We start from the raw sequence: 14,631 nt of genomic DNA, 5'->3' as shown, positions 1-14,631 counted from the left end.
TCCTTTAAATTTCCCTCTTTTAAAACTCCTTGTTGCGCCTCCTTTATTTGAGTAGTAAGGTTATTATGAATCATTATATTCATAGATTTTACTCGAATGGGTTCTCTGTCCTTCCTGCTCAAGGCATCGGCTACCACATTTGCCTTCCCCGGGTGGTAACGAATCTCAAAGTCGTAATCATTCAACAATTCAATCCACCTACGCTGCCTTATATTCAGTTGTTTCTGATTAAATATGTGTTGAAGACTTTTGTGGTCGGTATATATAATACTTTTGACCCCATATAAGTAGTGCCTCCAAGTCTTTAATGCAAAAAACAATCGCGCCTAATTCCAAATCATGCGTCGTATAATTTTGTTCGTGAATCTTCAATTGTCTAGACGCATAAGCAATCACCTTCGTTCGTTGCATTAATACACAACCGAGACCTTGCTTTGATGCGTCACAATAAATCACAAAATCATCATTCCCTTCAGGCAATGACAATATAGGTGCCGTAGTTAGCTTTTTCTTCAATAACCGAAACGCTTTCTCTTGTTCATCATTCCATTCAAATTTCTTCCCTTTATGCGTTAATGCAGTCAAGGGTTTTGCTATTCTGGAAAAGTCTTGGATGAACCTTCTGTAGTAACCAGCTAGTCCTAAAAACTGGCGTATGTGTTTCGGAGTTTTCGGGGTTTCCCACTTTTCAACAGTTTCTATCTTTGCCGGATCCACCTTAATACCTTCTTTGTTCACTATGTGACCGAGGAATTGAACTTCTTCCAACCAAAATGCACACTTTGAAAACTTAGTGTACAATTCTTCCTTCCTCAATACTTCTAACACCTTTTTCAAATGTTCACCGTGTTCTTGGTCATTCTTTGAGTAAATAAGTATGTCATCAATGAAAACAATGACAAACTTGTCAAGGTATGGTCCACACACTCGGTTCATAAGGTCCATGAACACAGCTGGTACATTAGTTAAACCAAACGGCATGACCATAAACGCATAATGACCGTAACGTGTTCTGAAAGCAGTCTTTGGAATATCATCTTCTTTCACCCGCATTTGATGATACCCGGAACGTAAGTCAATCTTTGAATAAACAGACGAGCCTTGTAGTTGATTAAATAAGTCGTCGATTCTCGGTAGTGGGTAGCGGTTCTTGATGGTAAGTTTTTTCAACTCTCGGTAGTCGATACACAACCTGAATGTACCATCTTTCTTCTTGACAAACAAAACAGGAGCTCCCCACGGTGATGTGCTTGGTTGAATGAAACCACGCTCTAAAAGTTCTTGTAATTGGCTTTGCAGTTCTTTCATCTCGCTGGGTGCGAGTCTGTAAGGAGCACGAGCTATTGGTGCAGCTCCTGGTACAAGATCTATTTGAAATTCAACGGATCGATGTGGGGGTAATCCCGGTAATTCTTTCGGAAATACATCGGGAAATTCTTTTGCAATGGGAACATCATTGATGCTCTTTTCTTCAGTTTGTACTTTCTCGACGTGTGCTAGAACAGCATAGCAACCTTTTCTTATTAGTTTTTGTGCCTTCAAATTACTAATAAGATGTAGCTTCGTGTTGCCCTTTTCTCCGTACACCATTAAGGGTTTTCCTTTTTCTCGTATAATGCGAATTACATTTTTGTAACAAACGATCTCTGCTTTCACTTCTTTCAACCAGTCCATACCGATTATCACATCAAAACTCCCTAACTCTACTGGTATCAAATCAATCTTAAATGTTTCGCTAACCAGTTTAATTTCTCGATTCCGACATATATTATCTGCTGAAATTAATTTACCAATTGCTAATTCGAGTAAAAATTTACTATCCAAAGGCGTCAATGGACAACTTAATTTAGCACAAAAATCTCTACTCATATAGCTTCTATCCGCACCCGAAATCAAATAAAATGTAAGCAGATTTATTGTCAATAAGAAACGTATCCGTAACAAGCTCCGGGTCTTCTTGTGCCTCTGCCGCATTAATATTGAAAACTCTTCCGAGGCCTTGTCCATTCGTGTTCTCCTGGTTCGGGCAATTTCTAATAATGTGGCCCGGTTTTCCACATTTATAACAAACTACATTGGCATAACTTGCTCCGACACTACTTGCTCTGCCATTACTCATTCCGACACCATTTGTTCCTTTCGTTCTATTAACCCCTGGTCCGTAGACCTCACACTTCGCCGCGCTATGACCATTTCTTTTACACTTGTTGCAAAATTTGGTGCAGAACCCCGAGTGATACTTTTCACACCTTTGGCATAGCTGCTTCTGATTGTTGTTGTTGTTGCGGTTATTATTGTTGTTGGGATGATTGTTGTAGTTGTTGTTGTTGTTGTTGTTGTTGTTGTTGTTGGGCCGTTTGTTGTAGTTGCGATTGTTGGGATAATTTTTGCGATTATTGTTGTAATTGCTGTTGTTGTTGTATTGGTGATTCTTATCACCGTTTTCCTCCCACTTTCTTTTGACTTGCTTCACATTGGCCTCTTCAGCAGTCTGTTCTTTAATTCTTTCTTCAATCTGGTTCACTAGTTTGTGAGCCATTCTACATGCCTGTTGTATGGAGGCGGGCTCGTGTGAACTTATATCTTCTTGGATTCTTTCCGGTAATCCTTTCACAAACGCATCGATCTTCTCTTCCTCATCTTCGAATGCACCCGGACACAATAGGCACAATTCTGTGAATCGTCTTTCGTACATGGTAATATCAAATCCTTGGGTTCGTAACCCTCTAAGTTTTGTCTTGAGCTTATTGACCTCGGTTCTGGGATGGTACTTCTCGTTCATCAAGTGCTTAAATGCTGACCACGGTAGTGCATACGCATCGTCTTGTCCCACTTGCTCTAGATAGGTATTCCACCATGTTAACGTAGAACCTGTGAAGGTATGCGTAGCGTACTTCACTTTGTCCTCTTCAGTACACTTACTTATGGCAAACACCGATTCGACCTTCTCGGTCCACCGTTTCAATCCGATCGGTCCTTCGGTTCCATCAAATTCCAAAGGTTTGCAGGCAGTGAATTCTTTGTAGGTGCATCCTACACGATTTCTTGTACTGCTAGATCCAAGGTTATTGTTGGTATGTAGCGCAGCCTATAATGCGGCTATGTTTGAAGCTAGAAAAGTACGGAATTCCTCTTCATTCATATTCACGGTGTGTCGAGTAGTCGGTGCCATTTCTTTCAAAATAGTCAAATGGAACAAGTTAATCATACAGAATATTAAGAGTAGTTAATAGTATTTCGTAGCATAATATGAACTCATTTATAAAAGATTTTTCTTCATATTAGCGTTTTATAAGTTTAAATTCGGGTAGTACCTACCCGTTAAGTTCATACTTAATAGCTAATATACAATTCAACTACTACAATTCTATATGAAAAACTGATTATAATAATATTTCGCGTTCAAACTTTTACACAATATTTTACAAACTTACAATACCGCTTATTTTACATATAGCATGAAATATAGCACACAATAAATTTGATACAAGATGGTTGTGAAGATAATTCTAGCTAGTACACAAGTCGTTCAGCAAAGGCAATAAAGACACGTAATTCATACGTCCAGAAACAAGCCATGCATTCTGGTTTTACTAGGATTACTTCCCATCCTTGGTCTTGTGGAACATAACCGTTATGGCCGTTGATAAGACAGCGTGTTGTAACGTCGTCAAAGGGACGAGGGTTACGTAATGTCCAACAGTCACGTAACAATCTAAAAACCTCATTTCTTACCCCAATTACCGACTCCATCACTTGTGGGAACGTTTTGTTTAATAGTTGTAGCCCGATGTTCTTGTTCTCACTTTGGTGAGAAGCGAACATTACTAATCCGTAAGCATAACATGCTTCTTTATGTTGCATGTTAGCCGCTTTTTCTAAATCACGAAGTTCAATATTCGGATATATTGAGTCAAAATAATTTCTTAACCCATTGCGTAAAATAGCATTTGGGTTCCCCGCAATATATGCGTCAAAGTAAACACATCGTAACTTATGGATTTCCCAATGTGATATCCCCCATCTTTCGAACGAAAGCCTTTTATAAACCAAGGCATTCTTGGAACGTTCTTCGAATGTCTTACAAACTGATCTCGCCTTAAATAGTTGTGCTGAAGAATTCTGACCGACTCTAGACAAGATTTCATCAATCATGTCTCCGGGTAGGTCTCTTAAAATATTGGGTTGTCTATCCATTTTGTGTTTTTATACTGTAAAATAGACAAGAGTTAGATTCATAAAAAAAAAATACTTATTAATACAAGCAATTTTTACATATATCATAAAGCATAAGCACACAATATTACATATATTACACCACACGAATACAACTATCTTATTCCGACTCGCTTGTTTCTTCTTCTTCGGTTTTGGTTCGTTTTGCCAAGTTTCTAGGGATATATGATGTTCCCCTAATACGAGCCGTCTTTTTCCACATTGGTTTAGAAAAACCTGGTGGTTTAGAGGTTCCCGGGTCATTGTTACAACTTAAGGACTTCGGGGGTTGACGATACATATAAAGTTCATCGGGGTTGGAATTAGATTTCTCTATTTTTATGCCCTTTCCCTTATTATTTTCTTTTGCATTTTTAAATTCAGTTGGGGTAATTTCTATAACATCATCAGAATTCTCGTCGGAATCCGATTCATCGGAGAATTGGTAATCCTCCCAATATTTTGCTTCCTTGGCGGAAACACCATTGACCATAATTAACCTTGGTCGGTTGGTGGAGGATTTTCTTTTACTTAACCGTTTTATTATTTCCCCCACCGGTTCTATTTCTTCATCCGGTTCCGATTCTTCTGTAGTGACCCGGAAATTTTCGATTAATTTTAAATCAAACTCTTGATACGATTTAATATTTTTGGCATGATGAGCAAATTCTGTTAGTTTGAGTCTTAAAAATTTTGAATTGTTCAATTGACCATCAACCATTCTCGACGATTCACAAATAACTATTTGTAAATAGATATGTACATATTTAATATATATATTAATTGAAATGTTATATGATCCAATTATTAGAATTTACTATGTAAAATAAAATAAAATATGATATTATAATAATTATTATTTAAAACATAACTATATATAAATAAAGTATATTAATAAATAAATATTAAATGATTGTAATACTCGTTGGACGTTTCGATTATTATTTAGAGAAGTTTAATTCGAACTTATGTGATTTTTTAAAATAAACGGTGATCCGAAAATGAGTTTTATGAATTATAGAATTACTAAAAATGTATTTAGGAGCTAATTGTTAAATTTGAACACTTTTTATATTTTACCCAGAATTGAGAGGGACAGTTGATGTAATTTTTATTTAATAAGTTAATGATCGAATTTTATACTATAATGGCCAAGATAAATAAATATAGTTAAATTAAAAATATGGGATTTTTCCTCAGAACTTTTATTCATCACTGATTATCAACGGAGCATGAATTAATAGTTCGTGAAGACACAAATGAGGCGACTAATCTGTTTAATTCACGGACATGAAATACTATTTGATATTTGTCACCAATTAGAATACTGTTTTCTCCATTTTGACTAATTCTCTCATATATGTATTATTTATACATATAATATATTCAATAAATAAGGCTGCGCTACTATTACAAATTAGAATTCCTGGTTTACACGTTTTTCTCTTGTCTTCTTCTTTATGACTTTACAATAATCTAAAAGATATTATATATGTATACATATGCATATCACCCTACCACACCAAACCTCCACTTTAATCAACTTTTACTATCGCCTTATTTGGTATTCGAACTGCAAGTGTAATTGTTGCTTCGACCGATAGCTAGATGCACAATGAAAAATACTTGAACATTTATAAATCTTATATTTGTATCCTCTCTTTCTTCCTTACTATTTCATGACTTCTTTCATTCTCAAAACCATCAAAAACAACTTTCCTACTACACTGTTTTCAATTGCACACCAAAACCCAAAACCATCTTTGGTTCTAATTAACTTGAGTAGAACCAACACCAAAGTAAATACCACTTTCGACTCACCATCTTTACAAACAACTTCACCACTCAAACCATTGTTAACTGTGTTTATTCGAAGACCACACACACACACACACTCACTATTATATTTTTTTTGAACACCATTGTTGTTGCTACATGTTGTGTTTACTATTTCTTGATCACCTTCTCCTGTAACCGGCACATTCTGTATCTATTTGAGCGAAACCCATTTAACTGTCACCATGTGAACCCACCTGCATTTCTTTTATATTATTCGATCACCATTTATCACAAACCACACCCACCACCGAAGCCCACCATCAACTTGTCATCACCTTGTTGTTTACAATCGATATTCGATGGAGGCTGCTATTCGATCATCTTTGGTTTTGTTAACCGAGGTAACCATCAATCAACCACTCATTTAACTACCCTACAACACCTACCATCGAAGAACACCTCCAAGGTTATTACTGCTAATTTTTTTTTTTTGTCTTCAATATCTCTCTTTCTTGTTTTAATTTGTGAACCCACTCTAACACCCCATTAAAAACAGCCACCTCGTAAACAACTCAAACCACTCACCATCGACACAACTATGACCTTGTTGTTATTTCTCGTGTTATATTATCAATATGAGGAGAGCCATGTAGTTTTAAAAGTATATAAGTACATGTGGGATGATTTAGAGTGTTGGCCGACAGATTTATAAATAGAATAAACCCCACTTGCTTTATTCACATACTATATTTTCTATCTTCTGCAGCCCATCGAAAATCCAATTGAGTTGTTCAACCACTATTATCGTTCGTATCTAATTGGTGCATCAAACCCAACACTTTCTTTGTAAACCACTACAACCTAAAGATTAATCAATTTTAGTGTGTCAAAGTTACTTTATAAAAGTAACATTATATAATATGGGATCTAGGTAGTGCTTGTGGGATAAAACCGAGGCTCCTGGTCGAAAAAAATGGATATTTAAAAGGAATGTTTGTTCTTTTAAGAAATTATGATGAAAAGATACTGATGGTGATGAAAGCTCAATAATAAATCAACGATTACTGCTTTTGCATATCTGTTCCGAATATTTTAGGCCGTGAACATAGTTTAGGTTGTTGGGCCAAGATTAGGCTTGTTAACGAGCTGCCTAAATTAATTGGAATATTCTTGGACCGTAACAAAAGCCCAACTGTTATCTTGTTTTAACCAAAAACCACATCACCTCGCTGGTTTCCTTCTTCGTTTATATTTCTGTGTTTGTGATGAACACGGTGAGGATTATAGGATGATGATGAATCACACGATTATGACAAAAATGGTGGGTCTGGAATGATAATAAATAAGATGATGATATAAATGATAATGGTTACGGTTTGTTGGATACTAACGATGATGATGATTATGAAAATGGTTTATGATAAAGTTTATGAATATGATTTAGAATGATGAGTATGAATCTAATTTAGGATGAGGATTATTATGATTAGATGATAAGAAAGATGGATAGATGTTAAGTCTGTGATAATTGGTGATGATGAAGATAAACAACTTGTTACATATTTATTAAGTAGTCGAGCAGGTTATTACCAAAACAAGTGAATGGTCCATTGGTTAGGGGTGTTTGGTTTAACCGAGAGGTCTCGGGTTCGAGCCTGGTCTATGACATTTTTTTTGGGAACTCTCTTTAAGGTAGTATTTATTATTATTATTATTATTATTATTATTATTATTATTATTATTATTATTATTATTATTATTATTATTATTATTATTATTATTATTATTATTATTATTATTATTATTATTATTATTATTATTATTATTATTATTATTATTATTATTATTAGTATTATTAAATACTATTATTAGTATCATCTTTAGTAAAAACTATCAATTATATTAAAAGTATCATTTTACTATTATTATTATAATTATTAAAGAAATTATTATTTTTATCAAAATTACTATCATTACTATCATTATTATTATTTTGACATTAATATTTTTATTTTTATATTATCAATATTACTATCATAATAATTATTATTAATATTATTGTAAAATAAAATAACTTTTATTTTTATTATCAATATTATCTTATCAAATAACTATTAAAACTATATAAAACCATATTTACTACACATAACATAAATATATTAATACTTTTATAATAAATAGTAATAAATATAATTAATAAGATTATTAATGAAGAAAAAAAAACCTAAATAAAATAACAATTAAATCACTAATAATATATAAATTTGTTCGATTACGAGTATGTGTTTTAATATATATATGTGAATAATATAGGTTCGTGAATCCGAGACCAACCCTACATTTGTTCAATGACGTCATATGTATTTTTACTACAAAATACATGATGGTGAGTTCATTTGATTCCCTTTTACTCTTTACTTTTGGGACTGAGAATACATGCGCTGTTTTTACAACTGCTTTATTAAATGCTTTTGAAATATATTTTGAACTGCGAACACATGAAATGCTTTTATAAATGTTTGACGAGATAGACACAAGCAAAACATTCCTCGGATGAATTATTATGCAGACAGAAGTTCTGCGGATTATTATTGAATTATGTGGACATGATAATTGCCACCGTTGAATTATGTGGACATGATAATTGCCACCATTGAATTATGTGGACATGATAATTGCCACCAATTGATGTGAATGTTATGTATCGAGAGAATGATTTTATACACAGGTTATGTGTATGTTATTTTTGTGTACGAGATATGTGTACGGTTACTAAGATTTATGAAAGATGATTTCGTACACGAGAAAGGTGTACTGTATTTAAAAGATATCGCATGTACATTACAGGTGGGTATAGGATTCGGGCCCATTTGTACCATGCAGCATTTAAATCTTGTGGTCTATCAAAATGATGAATTTTATTGTTTTATGATAAACTTATGAACTCACCAACCTTTTGGTTGACACTTTAAAGCATGTTTATTCTCAGGTATGAAAGAAATCTTCCGTTGTGAATTTCCTCATATTACATGGAGTCGTTCATGGCATATAGAGGTCAGAACCACGCAATGGGACCAACTATTGAAGACTTCGTCCAGATGGATTAGGACGGGTCACTACAGGTGGTATCAGAGCGGTGGTCTTAGCGAACCAGGTCTTGCATTAGTGTGTCTAACTAGTAGTTGTTTAGATGCATTAGTGAGTCTGGACTTCGACCGTGTCTGCATGTTAAAAGTTTTGCTTATCATTTAGTGTCGAAAATTATTTTTTTATCATCCTTAAAGTCTAGACACGTCCTACTGCCTCTATTGCATAGACTGTGTATAGATAAATTCATATTTTAGCGTATCTGTTATTATTACCTTTGCCTGACAGCTTCCGTAGATTTCTCCGTAAATTATGGGATTTTAGTATTATATATGCATATGTAAATTATGTATTGCAGGGTACTAATATATATCCTATAATCTATTTCTTATCGAAAATCCTTTATCTGATCGTACGAGATAAATCCCTCAGCCAGTTCGATTCCTCAGATTCCGATAGCCATTCCGATAGTTATTCCGACAGCTATTTCAACATGGATATTCACCTAAGCTCCGGAAGCAGCGTCACCAGAATGAATCAACTAATCAGCCATCCCCAATTCATCTGATGGGTTCGTAGTCTACTTAATCATTGGAGACAAGAAGAAACGATCCATTTCATCCACCATATTGTCCTCTGGGAGAAGAACCTGAAGCATTCACCGGCGAACTTATTCGTAATACCATTTTCTCTGTCAATTCCAGAGTATCTTATCATGATTATATACTATCTCAGATTATAGATCTTATTCATCCACTCGTCCGAACCGACAATCATCCCGGTGTAATAGAAGAAGTCAATGAACTTCGCGCTTGAGTAATCAATTTGGAGAATATGGTGCAAAATTTACCAGCTTCAGCAACATCACCGACACCAACAGTACCATCAATAACAGCACCAGTACCATCAATAACAGCACCAGTACCATCAACAATCCATGCCTCAACATCTCATTTTGTACCTCGAGTATAATCATCGTTCTACGTATCGTTCTACATCAATTATCTTCGTTCTTCATGGCAATTATGTAATCTTTAATGTTTTAGAGATTATGTATTCTAGTTCTAACGGTAAACCAGATGAGTTTGATATCATATTAACTCATTAAATCCATGATTACATCTGAAGAAAATATATATGTATATATGTTTTCATAAAGATTGTAAAAAAAAAAAAAAAAAATCTTTTGTACAAACTGTTAATGGTGAAAATATTTTAACAGGTAGGTAATACCCGAGGAATATTTAGATTTCACATCAATAAGTTACACTGTACATTCTTCAATTTAGATTCAGCAGTTATTAACAATACTGCTCAAATCTACAGATATACGTATCCGTTCCCCGCAGAATAATCATTTCCATTCAATTTTATACCTGGGTTTTGATCTATCAGAATCCAACAAGTGGCATAATGAAGAAAACGTTGGACAAAATAAAATATGTTAGAAACAAACAAATTAACTATGAGAAATTTTGTTAAGAATCCACGCTAACGAAATCCTAGTTAACTGTTCCTAGCTAACTAGTTAACTGTTAATTCCGTATTACATTTTAATTATCGCAATTTATTTTATCGCAATTTTAATTCTCGCAATTTTATTTATCGTCATTTAATTTCTGTTATTTACCTTACGCATTTTATTTATCGTCATTTAATTTCTGTATTTATTTTACGCACTTTAAATATCGGGACACGTATACAAGGTTTTGACATATCATATCGACACATCTATATATATTATTTGGAATCACCATAGACATTCTATATGCAGTAATGATCGAGTTCTCTATACAGGGTTGAGGTTGATTCTACAATTATATATATACTTTGAGTTGTGATCGAGTCTGAGACAGGTGTACGGGTCACGATACGTATTAATAAATTCGAATATTATATATTAAACTATATATGAATTATTGGACTGTTAACTGTGGACTATCGACTATGGACTAATAACATTGGACAATTAAAATGAATTAAAATATTGATTATAACATATGAAACTAAACATTTCTTCAAGTTTGCCACTTGATTTCATCTTAAACCTCGTTTGTATCTTGACGATTACAATCCGCATTCAAACCTTTCGTGATTCTTGAAAACACCTCAATTCAGAGAATGAATCAACCGCACTTCAACTACGGAAGAAAATATTAATGCATATAGTTATGCACCTGAAAACACTCGGAACCTGAGTAAACGTTAAACATGTATCTGTGTTAACTCTTTTGGCATTGTTATTACCGAAAATAACTTTGCAATTCCTTTCCAAAATTAGTCAATTTTGTCACAGCTCCAGCAAGTCAAATTCGACTTTTCGTTCGAAACAACCTTATTATAACCTTGATATATATGCGTGCTCTTTTATTGTTACCGGAGAACCTTTTATATTCCACCATATTACCATCAGCGTTTAATCATCTAAAAACATAATTCTCCTGAAATCACCTCGGATTGATAACCGACGATTCAGATATGGCTGCATTAAATGCAGAGGAAACAGTAAAATTGTAGATGGCCTAAATGGCCAAGAGTTTGATGATAAGGTATGGAGTGTTGGGAACGCTCGATAGAAAATTTGGTACTAAAAAACGGATTGAGTTAACCATGAAGGAGACCAAGGACAAATACAAGGACCAAACCTTATATTCATAGAATCCAGGTAATTCTGGATCCGCAGAAATCTCTAGAGAATATCTTGTTCCGAAGTCGTGTTAAAATCTTGCGAAAAATTTTTCTTCATAAACTTTCGAACTTAAAAATTTCAAAATATCATCACAAATATCTTCGATATTTCTGAAGATATTTTCATAAATATTCTCATCCGAAAATATATACCTCTTCGTGCTATCTGTATTCCATTATATTGGAAACTTCTGTAAAATCTAAGTATAAATTATGAATGAATTTTGGAGAAGTGTTGGGAATTGAAGCATGAGTTAGTATAATATAATGACGCTCGGCCAACGTGGTTATATTAAAGTAAGTCATGCTGAGTTTCTAATGGGACGTGATGATTCACAGATCATAACGTCATCATGCGCCATGTTACACGACTCTTACATTCTATCTAATATATAAACATATCAAGAATATAATTTCTTGATAGTTCTATCTTTTCTCTTGAATTCTGGTAATTTAATCGATCAAGATCGTATTATTCAATCTCTCTCTTAGAACATTAGTCATGTTCATTCGAAACTTCATACCTACAAATTCTGGACCATGATTCACTTTACTTAAGGTTGGGAAGAGTAAACAAAAGCATGAAGCTTCAAAACAGTAAGGGAGAATATAAGCCTGATAACAACACAGAAATTACAAACCGTGTATATCAATGCGTATGGCAACATAAAGACACAGGAGAAAAATAAACACTATAACCCCAAGAGCATCGTAGAAATAAAAATATTCTTCAGGTGGAAGATAATAAAGAAGAATAACTGTATATACGGTCAATATAATAGCAAGGATCAATACATGATTGAACATAATATCGGGACTGTTTGGAAGTATGAATTGAGGTAGAAAGTAGAGGAGTAGTGAAAATAATGGAACGGAAAAGGTAAATTTATGTTGAGAATATCAGACATATCAATCAACGCAGATTACGGCATTTAAGCAAAGAGGATCCTAATTTCCTTAATTCCCGAAGAATCAAATCTTATATAGATTTTGAAAGATTTCCTTAAAATTCCTTGAATCCCGGGAAATCCACCGTGACTACGTCAAAAGTTAAATCTCTATTTCACTCTTTTCTAATATCTTCACCCGTACTCTTCGAGTAATTAAATTCTTTTATCCATATTACTCAATGATGATAAAACTCTATTTATCAACTCATATTCGTCATGAAAACATTTTTATTATTAGCCATGACGACCTCAATCAAATTTCTGGACGAAATTTCTTTAACGGGTAGGTACTGTAGTGACCCGGAAATTTTCGATTAATTTTAAATCAAACTCTTGATACGATTTAATATTTTTGACACGATGAGCAAATTCTGTTAGTTTGAGTCTTATAAATTTTGAACTGTTCAATTGACCATCAACCGTTCTCGACGATTCACAAATAACTATTTGTAAATAGATATGTACATATTTAATACATATATTAATTGAAATGTTATATGATCCAATTATTAGAATTTACTATGTAAAATAAAATAAAATATGATATTATAATAATTATTATTTAAAACATAACTATATATAAATAAAGTATATTAAAAAATAAATATTAAATGATTGTAATACTCGTTGGACGTTTCGATTATTATTTAGAGAAGTTTAATTCGAACTTATGTGATTTTTTAAAATAAACGGTGATCCGAAAATGAGTTTTATGAATTATAGAATTACTAAAAATGTATTTAGGAGCTAATTGTTAAATTTGAACACTTTTTATATTTTACCCAGAATTGAGAGGGACAGTTGATGTAATTTTTATTTAAAAAGTTAATGATCGAATTTTATACCATAATGGCCAAGATAAATAAATATAGTTAAATTAAAAATATGGGATTTTTCCTGAGAACTTTTATTCATCACTGATTATCAACGGAGCATGAATTAATAGTTCGTGAAGACACAAATGAGGCGACTAATCTGTTTAATTCACGGACATGAAATACTATTTGATATTTGTCACCAATTAGAATACTGTTTTCTCCTTTTTGACTAATTCTCTCATATATGTATTATTTATACATATAATATATTCAATAAATAAGGCTGCGCTACTATTACAAATTAGAATTCCTGGTTTACACATTTTTCTCTTGTCTTCTTCTTTATGACTTTACAATAATCTAAAAGATATTATATATGTATACATATGCATATCACCCTACCACACCAAACCTCCACTTTAATCAACTTTTACTATCGCCTTATTTGGTATTCGAACTGCAAGTGTAATTGTTGCTTCGACCGATAGCTAGATGAACCACACACACAATGAAAAATACTTGAACATTTATAAATCTTATATTTGTATCCTCTCTTTCTTCCTTACTATTGCATGACTTCTTTCATTCTCAAAACCATCAAAAACAACTTTCCTACTACCCTGTTTTCGATTGCACACCAAAACCCAAAACCATCTTTGGTTCTAATTAACTTGAGTAGAACCAACACCAAAGTAAATACCACTTTCGACTCACCATCTTTACAAACAACTTCACCACTCGAACCATTGTTAACTGTGTTTGTTTGAAGACCACACACACACACTCACTATTATATTTTTTTTGAACACCATTGTTGTTGCTACATGTTGTGTTTACTATTTCGTGATCACCTTCTCCTGTAACCGGCACATTCTGTATCTATTTGAGCGAAACCCATTTAACTGTCACCATGTGAACCCACCTGCATTTCTTTTATATTATTCGATCACCATTTATCACAAACCACACCCACCACCGAAGCCCACCATCAACTTGTCATCACCTTGTTGTTTACAACCGATATTCGATGGAGGCTGCTATTCGATCATCTTTGGTTTTGTTAACCGAGGTAACCATCAATCAACCACTCATTT

The sequence above is a fragment of the Rutidosis leptorrhynchoides genome, chromosome 1 (genome assembly GCF_046630445.1).
Source record: "Rutidosis leptorrhynchoides isolate AG116_Rl617_1_P2 chromosome 1, CSIRO_AGI_Rlap_v1, whole genome shotgun sequence".
Classification (NCBI taxonomy): Eukaryota; Viridiplantae; Streptophyta; class Magnoliopsida; order Asterales; family Asteraceae; genus Rutidosis; species Rutidosis leptorrhynchoides.
Note: the sequence above shows the minus strand (reverse complement) of the source record.